Source organism: Phyllostomus hastatus, unplaced genomic scaffold (genome assembly GCF_019186645.2).
Source record: "Phyllostomus hastatus isolate PE091 unplaced genomic scaffold, TTU_PhHast_1.1 phas_contig_1048, whole genome shotgun sequence".
NCBI lineage: Eukaryota > Metazoa > Chordata > Mammalia > Chiroptera > Phyllostomidae > Phyllostomus > Phyllostomus hastatus.
This window is the reverse complement of record NW_025333513.1, coordinates 158,503-180,762: the sequence shown is the minus strand read 5'-3', so window position 1 is coordinate 180,762 and position 22,260 is coordinate 158,503. Positions and strand designations below refer to the sequence as shown.

Here is a 22,260-nt window from a genome sequence, read left to right as displayed (position 1 = left end):
ATAAGTAAAATATTTAAATTTGAGTTCCTCTGGTTACTGTTAAAATTATTTATTTTGATCTATGTGCCACACAGATTAAGTACCCAGAACAGGGGTGGAGTGGCACCCCCACCCCTGTTGTTTAGGGGTGCTGATACACGGGAGAGATTTATGGGTTCACAAAAGTTGAGGCAACTACATTTAGGTTTAATTGTCAAGGTACATTAAAGTTAATCATAATTAATTTTGAAAAAAGGGAATATAGAACTTCATGTAATACCACTAACAGTGCTCCAGACACACTTCAGTTTCAGTACCATCCACCAGCAGGAAGTGTGAAGAGAGAGGGGACAGACTGGAGAGTGGCAGGAAGAAAGACCACAGGGCAGGGGAAGGAGGAGGTCGAGAGGGGGAGACAGCAGAAAGGATTTGGAGGAGGACGGGATTGGAGGAACTGCCTGAGGCACAGAGGAGGCTCCGCATGGACTAGTGTTAGCAGAGCTGGCTCCTTCTGTGGTTCCCTGTGGCCTTGGCTCCTGGGCTTTAGCACCTCCTGGCCTTTCCCTGTCTCTGTAGCTCTCTCTGTGAAGACACCATGGAACGGCTGGAGTGGATTTGGTGTCAAGCAGAGTTAGGACTCAGTAAGTATGATTAAAATGAACCTCAATAAGCGCTGGTTCGCCCCTTCCTAAGCTCAGTTCTGAGGTGCTGGACTCAGGGAGACGTGCCGGTCTGCGCCAGTTCCTCCCAATGTGCAGGCTGTGGCGTCAGGAGCCCAGCCTCTGAACGGGGCGTCTCTGCCTCCTGTGCTGGCGTCCAGGGAGTGCATTGAGGCGCCCCTCCTTTTTATTTCGAGCCCAGTGTTTAAAGCCTAACTTCTAACTCAGCCATGTCAGTGTCTCAGGGGCTCCCCTGAAACCATTACCGAATTCCCCATAGCTAACAGCTTGGAAAGAGTTCTCTCATGAAGATGATGCTGAAGGAGAGGCCCCCGGTGTCACGGGGGAACCACCTCACACTTAAGTTCATTTCTACATTATTGTTTTAAAATAGATTTTCATTGCTTCCATGTATAATCTGCTTTAATTCTTCGAGCCTTATCTTACTGCTGCTTTTCCCATTTTTCTCATCCATGAGTTGTGGCTTCAGTAGCACAGAGTCATTGGTCACCACCACAGTGGCCATACAGGCCAAGTTTGCTCTTTCAACAGCAGTGTTAGCTAAGTGGACTGCCCTGCGTGCACAGCAGTCTGCGGGCCTACCCACCTCACAAACAGGCCACCCTTGAGTGTGCCAGACTCAGAGTGCTACTCAGCACCCCTTTGTCCAAACAAGCAAGTACAGCACGCTTTTCCTCAATTTCCCTTAGTTACCTGAAACATTTCCTTGTTTATAACTCTCATTTTACTTTTCTGTCTGCAGTTCCATTTTTTCTAGCACAGGGTTTCTCAGCCCAGGACTATAGACATTGTGGGCTGGGTAATTCTTTGTTGTGTGGGCTGTCGGTGTATTGTAGGATGTTTAGTGTCATCCCTGGTTTCTGCCCACTAGATGCCAATACCTGCCTCCCAGTCCTCCAGTGGTGAAAGCCGAGAATGTCTGTAGACATTGCCACAGGCCCCTCTAGGGGGCAAAACCACCTGTGGTTGAGAACCACTGCTCTGGCATTTCCCCACTAAATATTTCTGGCCAGCTGGGTCCAATAGTGAACATACCAGTAAAATCAATAAGATAATATAGTTCTTACATTGGAAATTTACCCTAGTCAGTCACCTCACAGAGGGTTTTGGGGGTGGAATGAAATCGTTCACAATGAGCAAGGTGTTCCAACTTAGTAAGAAACCATGTGATGTCACACAGCAGAGGGAGGGTATCTGAGGTATACAGCTGTGTCCTGGAGTGGTTGTGTTTCTCTGAGTCTTTCCGTGTTTGGGCAGAAGCCACTTTCCTGCAGCTCCTAGTGGTGCCATGTGGAGCAGAGTTGGTAACATGTGGCATGTGGACTGTCACTAACCAGTCAGTCCCTGCTGTCAGACATTATCAGCTGATCTGATCACAGCAGTCTTCCTCTCCAGACCCAGATGGGTGCTCAGGGCCCTCCACCCCAGCAGTTCTCATGAGGGAAAGCTTATCCGCTACTCTGATCTCAAGCTTGTTCACCTGATCCAGACTGTTTTATTTTTGTTTTGTTTTCAGCCTTCCCTCCTATAAAAGCCTTCAGGACAGTGCAGAGATCCTGATGGGTTCCCCTTAACCCTCCCCACATGTATCCTGAGACAAACTCCTTAGTGTCCATTGGGGGCTTCAGACTGGAGAACAGAAAACTACCCTTCTCTTTTAAGAAGATCCTCCTAGGGCCACAGTGCTCAGTTTCATGAAATTAATTCCCCACTCCCTAGTATTACACCCCCTGTTGTCCTGTAACAAATCACCATGAACTTGTGGCTTAAAAACGTATTTATTTTCCTACAGTTCTGGAGGTCAGAGTCCAAAGTTCATTTCACTGGGCCAAAGTCAGAGCTTGGCAGGGCCAGCAGCAATCATAGCCAAAGACAGACCCTGGCCTGGGATGCTGCCAAGACTCCTGATCTGACCCTTTCTTTCTTTCTTTTTTTTTTAATTAAAAAAAATGTATTGATTTCAGAGAGAGAGAGAGCGAAGCAACAATTTGTTGTTTCATTTATTTATGTATTCACTTGTTGATTTGTTTTTTTTTAAATCCTCACCTGAAGATATGTTTATTGATTTGAGAGAGAGAGAGAGAAATAGAAATATCGATTGGTTGCCTCCTATACATGCCCCGACTGAGGATCGAACCCGCAACCTAGGTATGTGCTCTGACTGGAAAGCAAACCTGCTGCCTTTTGGTGTATTGGATGACTAAGCCACCTGGCCAGGGCCTTTGGTTGTTTCTTGTATGTGTTGTGATCGGGGATCAAACCCACATCCTTGGTGTATCAGGATGACGCTCTAACCAAATGAGCTACCCGGCCAGGACTGACTCTTCTTTTGTGTGGACCAGAGGCCTGAACTATGTCTCTTCCTCACTCTCAGAGTCTGTCTTTCATGGTGGTAGACTAGGCAATGTCCCACAAAGATATCTGAGTCATAACCCCTGGGACCTGTGGATGCTACCTTCTGTGGCAAAATGGATTTTGCCGATGCTATGCAATTAAGGATGTTGAAATGGAGAGATTATCCTAGATTATCTGATAATCCAGGATGGGGCCCTAGGTGAAGTCACATGTCTTTTTAAGAGGGAGGCAAAGGCAGATTTGATACAGAAGGCAGTGCGACTGCTACAGCAGAGTGCTACAGTGCTGGCTCTGTGGATGGAGGAAGAGGCGAAGGAATGCAAGGGATGAGCTGTAGAAGCTGGAGAAGGCAAGGGAACAAATGATCCCCTAGACCACCTGGAGGAAGTGTAGCCCTGCCAGTACCTTGATTTTGGCCCAGTGAAACTGACCTTGGACATCTGACCCCCAGAACTCTAGAGGAATACGTATGTTTTGTTTTAAGCCACAAGTTATGGTGGTTTGTTTCCATGGCAGTAGGAAGCTACTACAGGGCTTACCCACTGGTAGGTGACTTGGCTGACCCTTGTTCTTATTTTATGGTGGTCTAAGAGCATCCCCTTCATGACAGTGGAATCTAGGTTCAACCTCTTTCCAGAACAATGTTTGAAACAATACGCTCTCAGGGGAGTCTTCATGACTACTTGGGAGTAACACAGAAGCCTCAGGTAGTGTCTGATCCTCGCTTTTGGACCTCACCCCACACATTCAATTAGGTCAGTAATAAAGGGTTTCTTTCAGACTGTTGAGGATCCAAGATTAGTTTAAATCTGACTAATTTCACCTTTTCCTCCTCTCATCTTCCTGTCATTCATTCAGCAGGTATTTATTGGGCACCTTCTGTGTGCTAGCCACTGTTTGAGGCGCTGGGGATGGAGGAGTGAACAAAGCAGATAAAACGGTTTCCTGCTTTTATGGTGGCTGTGGTGGGGGACAGGGGAGAGGGCCAGAATTAAGTAGAAACTTGTCAGATGATGATAAATACTATAAATACTAGACAAATAAAGCAGGGAAGAGGTAGTGGCAGCTTTAAATAGAGGACTTGGGGACAGCCTCACTGAGAAGGTGACATTTAAGCTGAAAGAGGAGACTGGGCTGTGTGTGGGAAGAATCTTAGAGGTAGAGGGAAAGCAAGTACAAAGGTCCTGAGGCAGGTGTGTTTGAAGAAGCGTCAGGAGGCCAGTGTGGCTGGAGCAGAGTGCGGGAGGAAGAGAATAAAAGACAAGGTCAGAGTTGTGATTGGGGTCAGCTCACCAATGCCCTGAAATACTGTAAAATTTTCCTTCACGTGGCCCTTTGCCCCTTCCTTCCTCCCTTCCTCCCTTCTCACGCCATATCTGGATCTATATCCCTGTGTTCCTTAGTTCCTTTCTATAGAATATTTGTCATAGCATACCTAGGGAATATCAGCAGGTAAACATAGTCAACCTAAAATATTAGAGGTGGGGAAAGCATCCTTCTCATTGTGGTTAATGAGAGCAGCCCCATTGTTAGTGGTGGTCTGGAGCTGTGTACCTAGAAATGAGGATTGGCTGCCCTCACTGGAGGTTCTGGGGTGGTTTTGGGTGCTCTTCACTTACTGCCCTCCTTCTTAGCTCCATGAGGGCCCCCGAGCCTGCCACTTATTTCCACTCCACCCCTCCTGGTCTACCCAGTGTGGGTCCCACAGTTGACCACCTGAAATGCTTTCCCAACAAGGCCCTCATCTCCCTGTTCTTGTCTCCCCAGAACAGCACCAAGCCCGCCCTCTTCCCTGTTACTCCACCCAGGTGCCCCGGGGGCTGCCAGAGGAGAAACAAAGTACTTGAGCTGGTGCCACTGCACAGTTACAGATGTCACCGGGGTCCTCAGCATCTCCTCATCCCCCACCTGTCCCTGAGCCACTGCTCGTTCCTGGGAGTGGCCACCCAAACCTCAGGGCTCCTGTAGATCCCCCCAGTGTTGCTTGGGTTTCTAAGAATCAGATCCCAAAGGGTCAAGTAAGCCCAGCTTGAAAACTCACTCCCTCAGCAGTGCTGCCCCAGGCAGTGCTGCCCCAGGCAGTGCTGGTGCTCTGACAGCTCTCCAAAACAACAGGCTGTCAGTGGTCTGCACTGAGCGTCGTTGTTGTCTGGGGGCCAGGTGCACGTTGTCTCTACAGATTCGATCCTCCAGGTCTGTGTCTCTGATTTTATAGTCCTCTGTCCAGTACCTACTTTTAACAATGGCACCAAATAGATTGTCATTGAAAAAAAAACTTTGATAATAAACAGATGAACATTGAAAACTAAAAAAATTTTGGTAATGAACAAATTGGCCAATATTAATTTCTGTCTCCCAAGTAAAAGTCACTCAGGTTATTCCCGAACTGCAGGAGGCACCCAGTCACAGTTCTGTCGGCCCAGCCCTGGTTACAGTGTCGTATCGTCTCACTCCAGTGATCTTGCTCTTGGCACCTGAGCGCCTCACGATGTTTACACCACCTGCTTACAATTTGCCTTTCGTATCCTTGCAGTGCGTCACCTTTCAGAAAAACACTTAGTCCATTTTCTGGCCATTCTCTAGTCTAGTAGGCATATCTGCACCCAGGCCAGGGCCTGCCTCTGTCCCCTGCAAGCCTAGGATAGGCTTGTTTTTTCCTCCTCTTAGCAGGACCATCTGTCTCTGATTCACATTTGCACCCCCACCCTGGGTGTGCTGTGGATAGCCAAGGGGCACCTCTCACGAGGAGGTTCCAGTGCTCTGAGAGCCCCTGCCTGTATACTTCTCTCTCTCAGTGGACTGCAGCCTGAACCTCATTCTTCTTTCTGCTTCCTACTTCCGTCATGAGAAAAAACTGCTTGTTCATCTGATGTACTCTGAATCAGAGACCTTGTTGAGTCTCAAGGGAGCAGCCTGCAGTGTATGGTTCTGTCCTCAGTCCTGGTAGGTATTCATTGGCTGTGATCAGAGATTAACTCCTTAGGAATTGGCTGCTTAATGGGCCACTGCCTTGTGCAGAGAGGCTCACCAAGCACTTGTTGTATGGGATGGAGACTGGGGCCAGTCTGAGTGGCCTTCTTCCCATGGAATGGGCCTGGGGCTAGCCTTCACCAGAGCCCTATCTGGGAAGTCATTTCATGGGGTAACAGTCGTACGCCTTTTGAAGGCAACTTAAACTGACGTGTTCACTCTTGGACCCCTTTCCTAGTTGTTACCCCTCTGTTTGGTTGAAGCTCACTAGAGACAACTGAGATTTTTGGCTTTGACAGTCTTCCCTGGTTGCCCTGGTCTGGTAGGGCTCCCTCCTCACACCCCTGGCTTGGCGGCTGCCATGTGGGGTTTTGCTTGCATTCTTCTAAGCCCTGCTGTTGGACTCTGAGTTCTTCAGGACTGGGCTCACCTGGGTATAATCCCTTCCCATGGCTCTCATGTGCTGATTGCACTGTTCATCATTCTACATCGCCTGGTTTTAATTCACACTAGCCTTAGAGGTGGAATCATTGTACCTCTTTTACAGATGGGGATGCTGAGGGCCAAACTGGTTAGAAAAGTTGCCAAAAACTGTACAGCAACTAGTGACAGAGCTGGGATTTGAACCCAGGTGATGAAGGTCTGTGTCTTTAATCACCACATGCAGGGCCTCCCTACAGAGGACTGGCTGGCTGAATCTAATTCTTCCGTTTCTGAAAATACCTGTTTGACTGGCCAGATTGGAGCTGGCTTCAGGGAACACTCCCTGCTTTCCAGTACTGCAGAGTCTTTTGCTGCTCACTGATCAGAAGGAAGATATTGGCAGGCTTTGGGCCCCCCGCAGAGTCTCATTTCAGGTCAGTGGACAGAGGAGCCCTGAGAACGGCTACACTTAGTGGCTCCCTGGATGTGCTCCAAGGCAGTGAGCAGCCTTCTAGAGCCATGAGAAATAACCAGCTGACTGGTAGGGTGGGAGGGACTCATAGCAAGAAAAACGGTACCTTCTCCAAGTGATTAATTAGCCTGCTTTCTGTCTGGTGGAGGGAGAACAGAAAGAGAAGATGGCCCAGATGTGCACATTGGGAGAGCAGGAATGAGGGGAAATTGCCTTTATTCAGATTTTCCCTTGAGCCAGCTGTTAACCCATGGATAAGCTTACTCGCCCTCACATCAGCCTGTAAAGTGTGGATATTGGTGCTCTTCCCACTTAACAGAGGAGGAGAGTAGGTAGGATCAGAGAGGTTCAACAGCTTGCTCAAGTCACACAGCTGACAAATAATGGAGCTGGGGTTTGAGCCCTTAGACGCCCATCGTCTTTGTTCAGTAACTGCTGTTCCTCTTCCTGTCACCTTAGCTTGAGCTTTCTAGTCAGGTGCAAATGGGCGCGGGTATGCACGCACAGGCTGTGAGCAGAGGCTGAAGGGGCATCGGGGTTCTCAGTATCTGTCCTGCTCAGCAACACGGGTCCTTCCTAGACGAGCAGCACTTACTGGGCTCAGACCAGTGGTGACATTTCCTTTTATTCCTTTCTTGCACCTTGCCATCCTGGTTTATTTTTGGAGAGCTGTATTTATTTCTACTCTGACTTCCTGGCTAGAGGCAGGGGTTGGGCTGCATGGAAGGCATTAGGAATCAGAAGAGGCAGGCATAGGTGGCATCTCATCGGTGACATTGGCTGAGCTCCGGGGACTGTGCCCACCTGTCTGCCTTGATGGCCCCTCCTCAGGCCAACAGTGGGTCCAGGGCATCCTAGACAGAGAAACAAGGCATTCCTCATTTCCTGACTTCTCTGAAGGAATGAGCTTTTCCCAGGAACAGAATAGGAAGTAGCAGGAGGCACTCTGTATTTCTAGATCAGTGGCTCTTTCTGAGAATAAGGACTTCGAGGCGATATGGAGAGGTAATGGCTAAGGACCAGACAGCGTGGGGCTAAGTCGTGGCTCTGCTATGCCTTGTTCCTTGATGGCTTCTTCATCTGTAAAGTGGGGGGGATAACTCTAGACCCTGCTGCTCAGGGCTGACTTGAGGGTTGAAAGAGCTCATACATAAAGGCACAGAGGAGACACTCAGGGAGTGTCAGTTGTTTTATTATTCCATATCTCTGGACCCTGGGGACCCAGCACCAATGATGGTTGTTGTTGGTAAGTGTTGGTTGGACTGAACAGAACTTCAAGACTATTTGTCTTTCTTTTTGTGTCTGAACATTGGCTGGAATGGGTGTTGACTCCAGTCAGTGATTGTCTGCGGAACTCAATCCCACAGGGTAGTTCCCGTGAGCTGCCACAGTCCACCCCTGCCAGCCCCTGCCTGGGCCCTGGAAGAGGCAGCCAGGTGAGGTGAGGAGTCTTCCACCCTGAGGATTTCAGTAGTCCCTAAGCCCTGTTTTTGCTTTCTGAGTCTCTGACTTTCGGGTATGAGCTCTGGAAGGGTCAGACCCTGTGTCCCATGGGTGCAGACACTGCCAGGTGCTTCTGGGTGTTTGGGCCTAAGTTTTTGTAGGAAGGGCTTGCTCCAGGCAAGCTATTTATTTACTTATTTTAAAAAATATTTTATTTATTTTTAGAGAGAGGGGAAGGGAAGGAGAAAGAGATGGAGAAAAATATTGATGTGCAAGAGATAAATCAGTTGGTTACCTCTTGCACACCCCTAGTTGAGGACCTGGCCTGCAATCCAGTCATGTGCCCTGGCTGGGAATCGAACCAGCAACCTTTAGGTTTGTGGGCCAGCACTCCATCCATTGAGCCATACCAGCCAGGGTGCAGGCTTTTTATCAAACTAGTAATAGTGAGAGACACCTTTGGAAACTTGTATTTGGGGTCGTAGAAATCAATCAGATGCCATCAATGACCAGGATTGTAGGAATTTGGGGAACTGTCTTTTTTAGGATGTGGAGCTGATACTTTGGCACAAGAGTTTATATGTGTGATTTTTAATTTATGTTAAAATGTTTTTTTTTTAAGATTTTATTTATTTATTTTTAGAGAGGGAAGGGAGGGAGAAAGATAGAGAGAGAAACATCAATGTGCGGTTGCTGGGGGCCATGGCCTACAACCCCGGTATGTAGCCTGACTGGGAATTGAACCTGCGACATTTTGGTTCTCGGCCCGCACTCAATCCACTGAGCTACGCCAGCCAGGTTAAAATGTTTTAATTATACAAAGAATGCTTATTCATTATAGAAAATTAGAAAATATAGATCGGCACTGAGAAGAAAATGAAAGTCACACGTAATCATGCCAAATATAGGTGACTGCTATAAATTTTGGTCTGTGTTCTTTCATATTTTACCATGGCTGGGCATATCTGCTTTTTTTTTTTTCCTTCAAAAATGGGATATTGTTGCCCTGGCTGGTGTGGCTTAGTGCTGGCCTGCAAACTAAAGGATTGCTGGTTCAATCCCCAGCCAGGGCACATGCCTGAGCTGCAGGCCCTGGGGGTTTGGGGGCACTTGAGAAGCAACCACACATTGATATTTCCCTCTCTCTCCCCCTCCTTTCTCGTCTCTCTAAAAATAAATAAAATATTTTTTTAAAAATGGGACACTGTTTAACACTCAGTTTTGTGACGCGCCTCTCCATATTTCAGGTAGTGTCGTTACGTCTCTGTTTGCTCTCTGACCTTACTACCATTTGTGAGTAAGCACAGAAAGGCATTTTGCTCAAAGGGTGGCATTTGGAAAAAGCCCCCTGGTTGTTCATTGGTGTGATTGCTTAAAAGGTAGAAGGCAGAGAGGTGCATGGGGTCTGTCTTTGTCCATGTCTCTGCCTGTCTCTGATGCCCCCTTCAATTCGGCTGTTCTTACTCACCCTCTGTCTGTGTTTCTTCCCATACAAACCCAGAGAAATGTACTACCTCTGGTCAGAAAGTGTCTTTCCATAGCTTTTAGGGAGAAACCTCTCTGGAGCTCAGAAAAGAAGGATACACAGAGGAGATGGGAAAGTTCACGCCTGGACCAGAGAGGAGGGCCTGGCTCCTCGGCCCTGCCTTGCTGCAGTGAGAACAAGGCAGGGCAGGTGGCAGGTGGCTGTAAGGACTTCCTGCTGAGATGGCGACCAGGCTGGCCAGGAGACGCCTGGAGGCTAAGGGACCCACGTATGGGTCAGAAATAGGGGCGAAGGAAATATGTCTTGATGGGATTTGCTCCTGCACCAGGCCCTGCTCTTTCCAAGTCCCTTCGCTTGGTCTGTTTTCCCCACCTGGCAGTGCCAAGGCCAGGTGGTTTGGCAGGTCTGGTATCCCTGGCCATCATGCCCTACTGATGGCTGTGCGCCAGCAGCTGCTGCATGGCGCTTCCCTAGGTAGTAGGTGGAATCTGAGCACAGCAGTCTCAGGCATGAGGAACATATTCCCAGTATCCTCGTGATCGGTAGCTCAGATTCCACTCTAGAAAAGCAACTCGGAGCCAGGGAGAAAATTGAAGAAGGGCATTCTGGGAGGAACAAGCTATGCCCCCCCACTTTACTGCTGACAGAATAAAATGGGGTCTCTGTCAGTAGGTGAGGAGAAGGCCTCTGTGAGCCCTGAGAGTGAGACTTGGCATCCTCGGCTTTTGTCTGTGCTGCTCCGGCCTGTACACAGGTTGGTGTTGCATGACAGGGCCAAGAATTCACACTTATGAATGGGATCATTTCCATAGGCTGTGCCCTATGGACCTCACTGGATCATACTCATTTCCCTGTGCATCCCAGTCCTGGCAAAATCCCACAGATAACCTCTGCACTGCAGAGCAGGGTAGCTCCCCTGTAGGGCTCCTCAAAGCCAGCAATGCTCTTCTCCCTTCCTCCACTCCTGAGCTATAATTAAGTTCCTGTGTGAAACTATATCCCTCAGCTGACACACGCTTGTAACCGCAGTCCTGGTCATTGGGCAGCTCCTCTGGGGTGACTCGTGGGGCTGGTGCCACAGCCTGCAGATGGTCTTGGATAGGTCTGAGTAGGAGGAGGGGACCCACCAAAAAGGGGTGGGTGTAGCGAGGCAGGGACAGGCCTTGCCCAAGAGCCAGAAGTGGAAAGTCATGGGGAAATGAAGGGCTGGTGAGCAGCCAGAGTGCCAAGGGACACAGGTGGAGGAGACGGCAGGCAGCTTTGCAGGGCTGGAGGGCGTGGACAGGGAAGGCTTCCAAACCATTGAGCCATGAGGCAGAATGTGAGATTCTTTTGTAATCTGTATGTTTCTACAGCATTTAAAAATTGCTGTATACTTCGCATAATATAGAATTCACCACTTTAAAGTATACACTTCAGTGATTTTTAGTATATTTACTATGTTGTACAACCATCACCACTATGTAGTTCCATAACATTTCATTACTGTCAAAACAAACCCTGTACCTTAGTAGTTACTCGTGCTACCACCCTCATCCACCCCCTAGCACCACGGGTCTACCGTCCTGTACGGATTTGGACATTTCGTGTAGATAGAACCATACACTATGTGGTTTTGTGCCTGCTTCTTTCACTTAGCATAATGCTTTCAGGGTTCATCCATGTCATCGTATGTAATGGTACTTCATTCCTTTTTATGGCTGCTGAATAATATTTCATTGTATGGGTAATACCTTATTTTGTTTATTCATTTATCAGCTGATAGATGTTTGGATTGTTTCCATTTTTTTCTGCTATGAACATTCATATTCAGGTTTTTGTGTGGACAAGTGCTTTAAGTTCTTTTGGGAATATACCCAGGAGTGGAATTGCTGGGTCATATGGTAACTGTTGGGTTTAACATTTTGAGGAGCTGGCAAACTGTTTTCCCCAGTGGTTGCACTATGTCCTCCTTTTCTCCCTCCTTCCCTTCCTCCCTCCATCCCTTATCTGTTTGTTTGTTTGTTTGTTTGTTTGTGTATTGTGTTTATTGGCTATTTTAATTGTAAACTATACATATTATAAAGTTTGCCATCTTAACCATTTTGAATTTGAATGTACAGCTCATTGGCATTGAATACATCACATTGTTGCACAGTTATTGCCACCACTTATCTCCAGAACTGGTTTCCATCTTGCACATATGAAACTTGGTACCTATTAATAATTCCCTCTTTTCCCCTCTCCCCAGTCCCTGGCATCCACCTTTGTATTTCCTGTTGCTATGAATTTGACTACTTTAAGCATCTCATATGACTGGAATCATTCAGTATTTGTCCTTTTGTGACTGGCTTGTGTTACTTAGCAATATGCCTTCAAGGTTCATTCTTGTTGTAGCATGTGTCAAAGTTTCCTTTTCAAAGCTGTGTAATATTCCACTGTAGGTATATCCACATTTTGTTTAGCCATCTATTGCTGCTTTCACCTTTTGGCTATTGTGAATATGCTGCTATAAACATGAATATACAAATATCTGTTCATGTCTCCACTTTCAGTTCTTTTGGGGATGTCCCCAGACGTAGAATTGCTTAGATCACATGGTAATTCTGTTTTTCATTTTTTTTTAAGGAACGACCATAGTAGCTGCATTATTTTATAGTCCCACCAACAGTGTACAAGGGTTCCCATGCCCTTACCTTTGATTGATAATTTGATTCAGTATAGAATTCTAAGAATTTTGAGATCACTGCTCCATGTTTCAGTATGAATAATGAAGTTAGTTGAATTGTAGGTCCTTTTTAAGTCACCTGTTTTTTCCTCTCTGAAAGGTGTAAGAATTTTCTTTATTCTTGGAGTTCAGGCATATCTCAAAGATGTATGTAGGTGTTGGTCTTCTTTCCTTATTTCCTAAAGGGCCCTTAATTGCTGAAGGCAAGCCTTCTGGGATCTTCAGGTAATGTTTTACTGTTTGTTTTTCTTCAGTGTCTCTATCCTCTGCTTCTAGGACTCTTAATTAGACAGACTCAGGACTTTTTGACTTCTTGGTTCACTGCTAGTGTGTAGAAATATGATTGACTTTTATATTGTATTGATCTTATATTCTTCAATCTTGCTGAACTTTTTAAAAATTTTTAATAATTCTTTAGTATATTTCTTAGGATTTGCCATGTATAGGATCATGCCATCTACTAACAGAGGTACACTTTTTATTTCCAGTCCTGAGGATGTTTATTTCCTTTTCTTACCTAATTGCCCTGCTAGAATCTCTAGTACAGTGTGAACAGAGGTGGTGAGAGTAGACACGTTTGTCTCGTTCCTGACCTTAGCGGGGAAGCCTTCAGTCTTTTAGAGCTGTTTATTTTTGAATAGATAATTCCTGACTGCTACAAAATTCAGAAGGTATTCCTTCTTTTCCTCTCCCACCTCTCAGCCCTCCGGTCACCCCTTGTGGAGGCAGCTCTCATAGCTACTTTCATTTATGATCATGCACCCACATCTCTTATTACATTATTATTTTCCAGGCAGATGACTGTCTGCTATGCCCGCTGGTCCACCACCCCTTCCTTCATGTGTTGTTTCTTGTCCATCTTCGCACACCTGTGCCTGTGGAGCTTCCTCATTCTTTCTCACTGTCATGTGGGTATGCCATTCCCCTGTTTATTGATGGATGTGCAGGTGATTTCCAGGCTTTGGTTGTAATGAATAACTTTGATGTGTGTCATTTTGCATACACATAAACAAACAGATTGATAATGACAGTGTGACAGATGCAGCGATTGCAGCGATGGAGATATATATGGGGACAATGCGGGGAGGAAGGGAAGGCTTCCCGGGGAGGCTGGCTGATGGAGTCTTAAGAAGGGCTCAGAGTGAGCATTGGCCCATGAGGTGAGCCTTGCTGCCTAGGCAGAATTGCAGCTGGTGGAGATGTTGTAGGAAGAGTAGGTGCAAGTAAAGGAACAATAGCTCAGATGATATTGGGGATATCAGAGTATTAGTTATCTATTGCTTCATAACAAATTATACCAAGTTAGTGGCTTATAATGACATTTATGGTCTTGGCATTTCTGTGGGTTCAATTAGGCAGGGGCGTGAATACCAGGAGGCAGCTTTACTGTGAGCCGTTTTAGAAGGCTGCCTCCAATGGCAGCTTGCAGGTCAGGGTGACAGGATGGAGGCATTATTAAAAATAGTCTTACACGTTTGAGAATTTGGGTTTGATTTGAGAACAGTTGAAGTCATGGAAGGCCTTTGCACAGGAAAATAATCGTGATAGCTGTCACCTAGGGCGGTTAATCTGCTGGCATTACACCAGAGGGTCAACGTGGAGAGAGTTACACTGGTAGACACTAAGATGAGGAGATGTCTGTACTTACCCAGGTGAAAGTTTCTGGCCTGTAGTCACACTTGCTGCATATGAAGTGCTTGTGTATTATATACTTTGTCTGCATTTTCTCTTTGAAATGACCACAAAAAGAAGGCATTGCTGATTTATATTTAGTTCGCAGCTAAGGAAACAGCCTCAGAGAGGTGAAGAAACTTGGGTATGGCCCTCAGTTAGTAACTTGCAGAATAGCACGTGGATCTGCTTGGCCCGGAAGACTGCCTTTGGTGGTGTTGGGCACAGAAAGGTTGGGGTGACTGAGGAGGTGAGGTATTGGCCTTTCCCTGGGTGCTGAAGGAAGAGAGACAAGTCTAGGAGGTTGACTTCTTAAACCTAGGTGGCTGGGGCAAAGATGACACTGACAGGAAGAAGAGAGGCCAACAGGGACACTGGTGTGGTGGGGTATGCTGAGTCATTCTGGAAGATTGAGCACATGTTGGCAGGGTCCTTCCCAGTTATTGGGGGAGCTTAAATAGTTCCTGTACTTGGTATGTGAAGATGGACCCTGGGCGGAAAAGGGCCCTAAAATGGGGAGCTTGTTGGTGAAAGGGTATTTACTGTGGGGTGGTTGTTTGTTCAGACACTGGGTTTACATGTTCCCTCGGCAGCCTGTAGACCACGTGGTGGGACCTCTGCCATATTCTACTGGGAAAGCAGTCACTGGGCCAACCAGACTCAAGGAGGGGAACTAGACTTCATGCCTTGATGGGAGGGGAGTGGCAAAGAGGTTGTAGCCATATTTAGTCCACAGACATCTGGTAAGTAATGAGGAGCAGGGATTTTGAGCCCAGATCTGTGTGACTCTGGCCCAGGCTCTTTGTGCAATACCACACTGCATCCCTTTCTACTTCTGACTCCTTGGGGGTTGCCATGCTTGCTGGCTCATGTGTGTTGCTAGAGGGAGTTGATTTTTATTTTGACCTAACAGAGAGGAATTTGCACTAGTCACTGTTTTCCCCAGGTTAGCACCCAGGATCACTTGCTGAGAGAACCTTCCAAATAGTCTTTGTCCTAGGGATTTGCTCTCTGCCCTTCAGGGTTCAGCACCAGTTATCTAACACACATGGAATTTCCCCATGGAGTTTCCCTCTCTGCACTTAGTAAGTAGCCTTTTGATCTGGGCTGCTGGCATTGTGGGATCCTTGAGGCCAGATGTGCAGGCTGGCTGTGGTGCAAGTTGTTCCAGATGGCGTCTAGTCCAGTGATTCCCAGACATGGCTCGGCTGGCAGATTCGCCAGGGAGTTTTGGGGAAAATGTAGATTCCTGCACCTTGCCTTAGGCCTCTTGATTTAGAATTTCCAGGAATAAAGTCCAGGAATTTTAAAGCTCCCCATTGACTTGAGTGGGGAGCCTAGTTGGGGAATCACTGACTTCTCAGAAAGGTGCCTTTGAAGTCACTGATTAGAGGTCACGAGGGGCCTACAAATCATTGTCTTGAGGGCCTCTCACTCTACATCCTAGAAGTGACTCTTGAAAGTGTCCAGGAGGGACTTCTGGTCAGAATGGTGGCGTAGGTAAACACGGCTTGCCTCTTCACACAACTGTGTCAAAGTTACAGCTGAACTATAGAACAACCATCATCCAGAACAGTCAGAAATCGAACTAAATAGAAGTTTGACAATTGCAGAATTAGAGAAGAAACCACACTGTGACTGGTAGGAGGGGCGGAGATGAGGAACAGGCTGGTCTCATACCCACATGTGGCTGATAAAAATGGGGAGGGATATTTCGGGAGTGAGGGGTCCCAACACCATATTAGCCCCAGGTCAGGGTTCCAGTACCAGGAAGATAAGTCTCCATAACTTCTGGCTATAAAAATCAGTGGGGATTGAGGCTGTAGAAGACAGAAACTTCTGGAGTCCCAGGCAGCTCCTCTTAAAGGGCCCATGCATACACTTACTCAAGACTCACGCCCTCTGAGCTCCAGGATGGGGGCAGCAGATTGAAAGGCACCAGAGACATATTGGGGAGGAACTGAATTGTACAGCATCAGGGTGAGAGCTAGAGGGGGCAGCTTTATCCCAGACAGAAATGCTGGCAAAGGCAATTGTTCCTTTCCTGAGCCCTCCCTCTGCCCAGAACCACAGAGCCAGCAGGCAGGCACCATATCTGAGACTCCATCAACCTGGCTCACACTGTTTGCCCAACCCTGGTGATTCTCTGAGGTCCTGCCTCTCCCACCTTTCAGGCCCACCCAAGCTGTTTACAGTGACGTTTCCATAGGAATGGCTTGTTTTGGCCCATGCTTCACACTTTCCTAAATTCTCTCTAATAAGTGATATCTGGCTTCAGCGAATCCTGTATCTCTTGCTAAGTTGCCCCAGGAGTGGCACTAGCAGCAGCTGGCCTTGGTTCACAACTTGGGTTCACCCGGGCACCTCCAAGCCCAGCATAATTAGCAGCCATCTGTAGATGACTTTGTAACTTATGCTGTGTGACCCCAGACAGAACACAGGTGGTTGCTGACCTTGGACGTGCCAACAGCAATCAAGGCTCAACTATTACAGGAGGGTGTACACAGCTCACATGGTGGGTACACCTTGAGTACCCAACTCAGGTAATAGGGGAGGCTGAACCACTGGACTCTACAGGACACCTACTACATTAGGCCACTCTGCCAAGCCTGGAAAATGTAGCAGCTCCACCTAATACATAGAAACAAACACAGGGAGACTGCCAAAATGAGGAGACAAAGAAACATGGCCCAAATGAAAGAATAGAACAAAACTCCAGAAAAAAAAAAACAACCAAAAAACTAAACAAAATGGAGGCAAGCAATCATCTAGGGGCACAGTTCAAAACTCGGGTTATAAAGATGCTCAAGGAACTTAATGAGAACTCAGCAGTATAAAAAAAATTCAGTCAGAAATGAAGGACACACTAATTGAAATAAAGAACAACTTACAGGGAAACAGTAAGAGTAGTTGAAGCTGAAAGTGAAATGAGCAATTTGTAATATAAGGGAGCAAAAACAACCAGTCAGAACAGCAAGAAGAAAAAAAAATCCAAAAAAATGTGGATAGTGTAATGAGCCTCTGGGACAACCTCAAGCACACTAACATTTGCATCATAGGGGTGCCAGAAGGAGAAGAGAGAGAGCAAGAAATTGGAAACCACTCTGAAAAAATGACAGAAAACTTTCCTAACTTGGTGAAAGAAATAGGCATACAAATCCAGAAAGCAAGGAGAATCCTAAACAAGATGAACCCAAAGAGGCTCACACCAAGACTCGTCATAATGAAAATGCCGGAGGTTAAATACAAAGAGAGAATCTTAAAAGCAACAAGAGAAAAGCAGTTAGTAAGCTAGAAAGGAGCTCCCATAAGACTGTCAACTGATTTCTCAAAAACAAAACAAAACAAACAAACAAACAAACAAACATCCCAACTTTGCAGGCTAGAAGGGATCGGCAAGAACAATTTTTGAAAAAATAATTTTACTTTTTTTTTGTTTAGAGAGATAAGACTCTTTTTTTTTTAAGATTTTATTTATTCATTCTTAAAGAGGGAAGGGAGGGAGAGAGAGAGGGAGAGAGAGAAAGAGAGGGAAAGAGAGAAACATCAATATGCGGTTCCTGGGGGCCATGGCTTGCAACCCAAGCATGTGCCCTGACTGGGAATCGAACCTGTGATGCTTTGGTTTGCAGCCCGCGCTCAATCCACTGAGCTACACCAGTCAGGGCTGGCAAGAATTATTTAATGTGATGAGAAGTAAGGGCCTACAACCAAGATTACTGTACCTAGCAAAGCTATCATTTAGAACTGAACGCCAGATAAAGAACTTCCCAGACAAGCAAAAGCTAAAGGAGTGCATCACCACCAAACCAGTATTATATGAAATGTTAAAGGGTATTCTTTAAGAAAAAGAAGAAGAAGATCATCAGAAATATGAGCAATAGCTCTGGCTGGTGTGGCTCAGTGGATTGAGTGTGGGTCTACAAACCAGAAGGTCACTGGTTTGATTCCCTGTCAAGGCACAGGCCTGGGTTGTGGGCTGGGTCCCCAGTTGGGGGTATGCTAGAGGCAATAGATGGGTGTTTCTCCCATATATCAAAGCTTCTTTTCCTTTTTCTCCCTTTCCTCTCCTCTCTCTAAAAAATAAGTAAATACTTTAAAAAGTATATATGAACAATAAAATGGCAATAAATACATATCTATGAACAATTGAATCTAGAAAACAAAATAAATAAGCAGAACAGAAACAGAATGATAGATGCAGAAAATGTTTTGGTGCTTGCCAGATGGGAGGGGTTTGGGGGGATAGGCAAAAAGGGTGAAGGGATTAAGAAGTACAAATTCGTAGTTACAGAATAGTCATGGAGATGTAAAGTACAGCATAGGGAATAGAGTAGCCAAAGAACATATATGTATGATCTGTAGACGTGGACAACGGTGTGGGGATTGTCTGAGGGAGTGGGGGCACTGGATGGAAGGTGGCAGAGGGAGAAAAATTGGAACAACTGTAATAGTATAAACAAAATATAATAAAAAAAAAAACACAAGTTCCAGGAGGCTTCCAACTGCATTTGTTCAAGTCTTTGATATTCTTTTTTTTAATATCTCATGAAATGTTTTTTTTTTAAGATTTTATTTATTTATTTTTAGAGAGAGAAGAAAGGAAGGAGAAAGAGAGGGAGAGAAACATCCATATGTGGTTGTCTCTCACACCCCCCCCGCACTGGGGACCTGGCCAGCAACCCAGGAATATGCCCTGGACTGGGAATCAAACCAGCGACCCTTTGGTTTGCAGGCCCGTGCTGGATCTACTGAGCTACACCAATCAGGCAAATCTTTAATACTCTTTAAAAACATTTTTTATTTATTGATTTTTTTGAGAGACAGAGAGAGAAAGACATCAATATGTTGTTCCATTTATTTATGTATTCATTGGTTGATTCTTGTATGTGCCCTGACCAGGAATTGAACCCACAACCTTGGCATATTGGGATGATGCTCTGACTGAGCTGCCTGGCTGGGGCAAATCTTTGATATTCTTTTGCATTCTTTGATAGTATCTGAGCTTTATGGTGACGGCTGGTTTTATTTTAAAATGTTTGCGGACGGGAACAAGCTCTGCAGTGGTCAACAAACCCTCCCTAACCAGGACCTGCTGGTCTGATTTATCTGGAATACAAAATTCCTTTGCTTAGCTGTCTGGTTGTTTTTGGTGCGAAGGATATGACATCCTTAGGTACACCCGAGTTAACTCAGTTGGACCTTTTTGCTTCTGTGCTTTAGACTTCCTTAACATTTAGTTCTAGATTTTAAAACCCTGGCTGATTTCTTTTGTCAGGTAAACTCACATCTACATTTTAGAATATTTGGAAAACACAGAGGGACGCTGTAAAGAAGGAAATAAAAGTCATCTAAAACTTTCAGAGAATCACCACAGTTAATATTTCGATGGGTATTCTTTCTTGCTTTCTCTCTCCCCCTTCCATGCATACGTTCACACATCCTTTTTTTGAAAACCATAGTGAATACTGTTATTTAGCAGCTTTATTGAACATGCTTCCAATACCATAAATTCACTCATTTAAAATATACAGTTTGGCACATCCACCATGGAAAACAGTATGGAGGTTTCTCAAAAAATCAAGAACAAAGCTGCTATATGACCCAGCAATTCCTCTTCTGGGTATCTACCTGAAACATTTGAAAACACTAATTTATAACGATATATGTATCCCTAGGTTCACTGTAGCATTATTCACAGTAGCCAACGTGGAAACCACCCAAGTGCCCTTCAGCAGATGGCTGGATAAAGATGCGGCGCATGTGAACGGTGGGCACCGTGTGGCCACGGAAGAGATGAAGTGTTCCCGTGCGACGCGTGGGTGGACCTTGCGAGTACTGTGCTAAGTGAAATAAGTTGGACGGAAAAGGACGAGAACAAGAACTAACTATACGATTTCATTCATATGTGGGATCCAAAACAAAAGAGCATAACAAAACAAACAGAAAACAAACTCGCAGATACGGGCCACAGAATGGTGGTTACCGGGGGAGGGAGTGGGGGAGGACAAGAAAGTGAAGGAGATCAAATACATGGCATTGGAACCAGTGTTAATTGGTTAATAATATATATTAATTAATTTAATAAATAATTAACATTTTCAAATCAGTAAACAATTTGATGGATTTTAGTATATTTGCAGATTTGTGCAGTCATTACCATAATCTAATTTTAGAAACTTTTCATCATCCTAAAGGGAAATCTTGTATCCATTAGCATTTGCTCCCATTCTTCCCCTTACTTTCTGTTTCCACAGATTTGCCTGTTCTGGACATTTTATATACATGGGGTCATACAGCATGTGGTCTTTTGTGATTGCCTTCTTTCATTGAATATAATTGTGATGCTGTTTTGAAACATGCTTTAAACATTTATATCACTAGTAATTAGAAGAGAGTTTTCAGGAATGCATTTTTAACAGTAGATCAGTATTCCTTCTTATGGGTATATCTGAGCATGTTTAACCAGTTCTGCTGATGATATTTAGGTTGTTTCTTATCTTTTACAATTGCATCTAATACCTCCTGTCCTCAGAAGTCATCTTGTTTGTTAATTTATTGGTTAATTGTCCGAATCTTGACTAGCACAGCAGCTCTTTGAGGGCGGCTACCTTGTCTTGTCAGCATTGTCCTCCTGCTATCTGCAGAGTCCTGCACTTGGTAGGCATTGTTTTACAAGTGTGGATGTGCGTGCATGCGTGTATAATTGTGTGAACCAAAATGTAAGGGCATTGATATTTGGCCAAATTCCAGAGAGTTGTACTGATTTACCCTCTCTGCAATATACCAGAGCACCTGACTCAGTAAATCTGAGTCAGTTTATAAAGGAAGTCCTGTGAACCAGTTAGTTTGGGAGTCAGTGGTCACACGCCCCTTTTCCTGGGCCACGAAACCCTGCCTGTTGGGTAAGAAGGTGGTGTTTAGGAGCTCTGGCCTTGGTCCTCATGTGGCCTTGTGGTGTCACCTCATTTCCTATTGCCTTGACGGGGGCTGCATGGCATTCTCTGGCTACTTCCCCTGTCGTGTGTGGACACATCGGGGAATGAGTAAAGTTGGGTTGGTTGAGTGTGTAAGATGTTGGTTTCAACTGCTGACTGAAATGTCTTTTGAAGTCATCAGAGGGATGTCACTCTGGAAGTTGTGTGCCTTGAAAAATAGAAATTAAGAAATATTTCCTGGAAGTCTGATGCAATCAACCCAGTCTGTCCCCTCAGAGGTGGTAGGCACCCACACACTGGTAAACACTGCCTGAGTCACCGCTGGCTGCACTCCCTACTCCTGTCCGCACAGTTCCTGTCTGCAAAGGCCTGCTGCCCGCCCACGGCAAGGACCATCGCCAGGGTTTCGGGTTAGGTCTCCCCGGGTCATGGCAGCAGCCTCTGCTCGTGGATTCACAGCACTTCTTTTCTTCAAGGAGGAATTGAGGCATCTGCTTGTTTTTCAGATGAGTAAGTGGAGTATACTCTTGGGATTTGAAGGGAGAGCAGGATGGCAGGGCAGTGCTCGTGCGGAGCCAAGAGCTCACATGCCCCTGTGTGGGGTCAGTGAGGGCCTGAGAAATTCACCTTCCCCAACAACAGCTGGCTGGTTATCCTTTATTCACCTTCTGGTTTTCATAGCATATTGCCCTCGACATTCACTCTAAGCCCTCCCCCCTCCCCCCATCCCTCTCATAAGGAGCTGCCTCCTGTAACTGCGGAGATCACCTGTATTACATGTACCTTAGCTTCTTTTCTTTGCATCTCAGGCATCTCTTATGTTTGGTCTTTCACATAAGTGTTCATTGTTTTATTATTCAGCAGTTGTGGCCAGTACAGTATTAGACTCTGGAAATACACAGCAGGAAGAGATGGGCCCTGCACTCTAGGAGGCGAAACATCTCCCCTCCCAGGCCTGGTTTCTCTTCCTCTCTGACTTCACCTTTGCTGCCTAGGTTCCTCTTGCCCCTCGCTGAGTGTGAGGGTCCTGGGGGCTTCTGGCCTGCTGCTTCTCTCCCCCTCTCCCCTTGGCCCTTCCTGTGGCTGTGACCTCTTGTAGATACCAATACTGAACCTCTTGCCTTAAATCCTTCTCT

General features: G+C 45.9%; 1 protein-coding gene across 6 annotated transcripts in view; it reads left to right on the top strand.

The window, feature by feature from the left end:
• PPARD (peroxisome proliferator activated receptor delta) overlaps positions 1 to 22,260 on the top strand; it is an 82,430-nt gene that overhangs the window by 7,624 nt on the left and 52,546 nt on the right. The window lies entirely within an intron of this gene.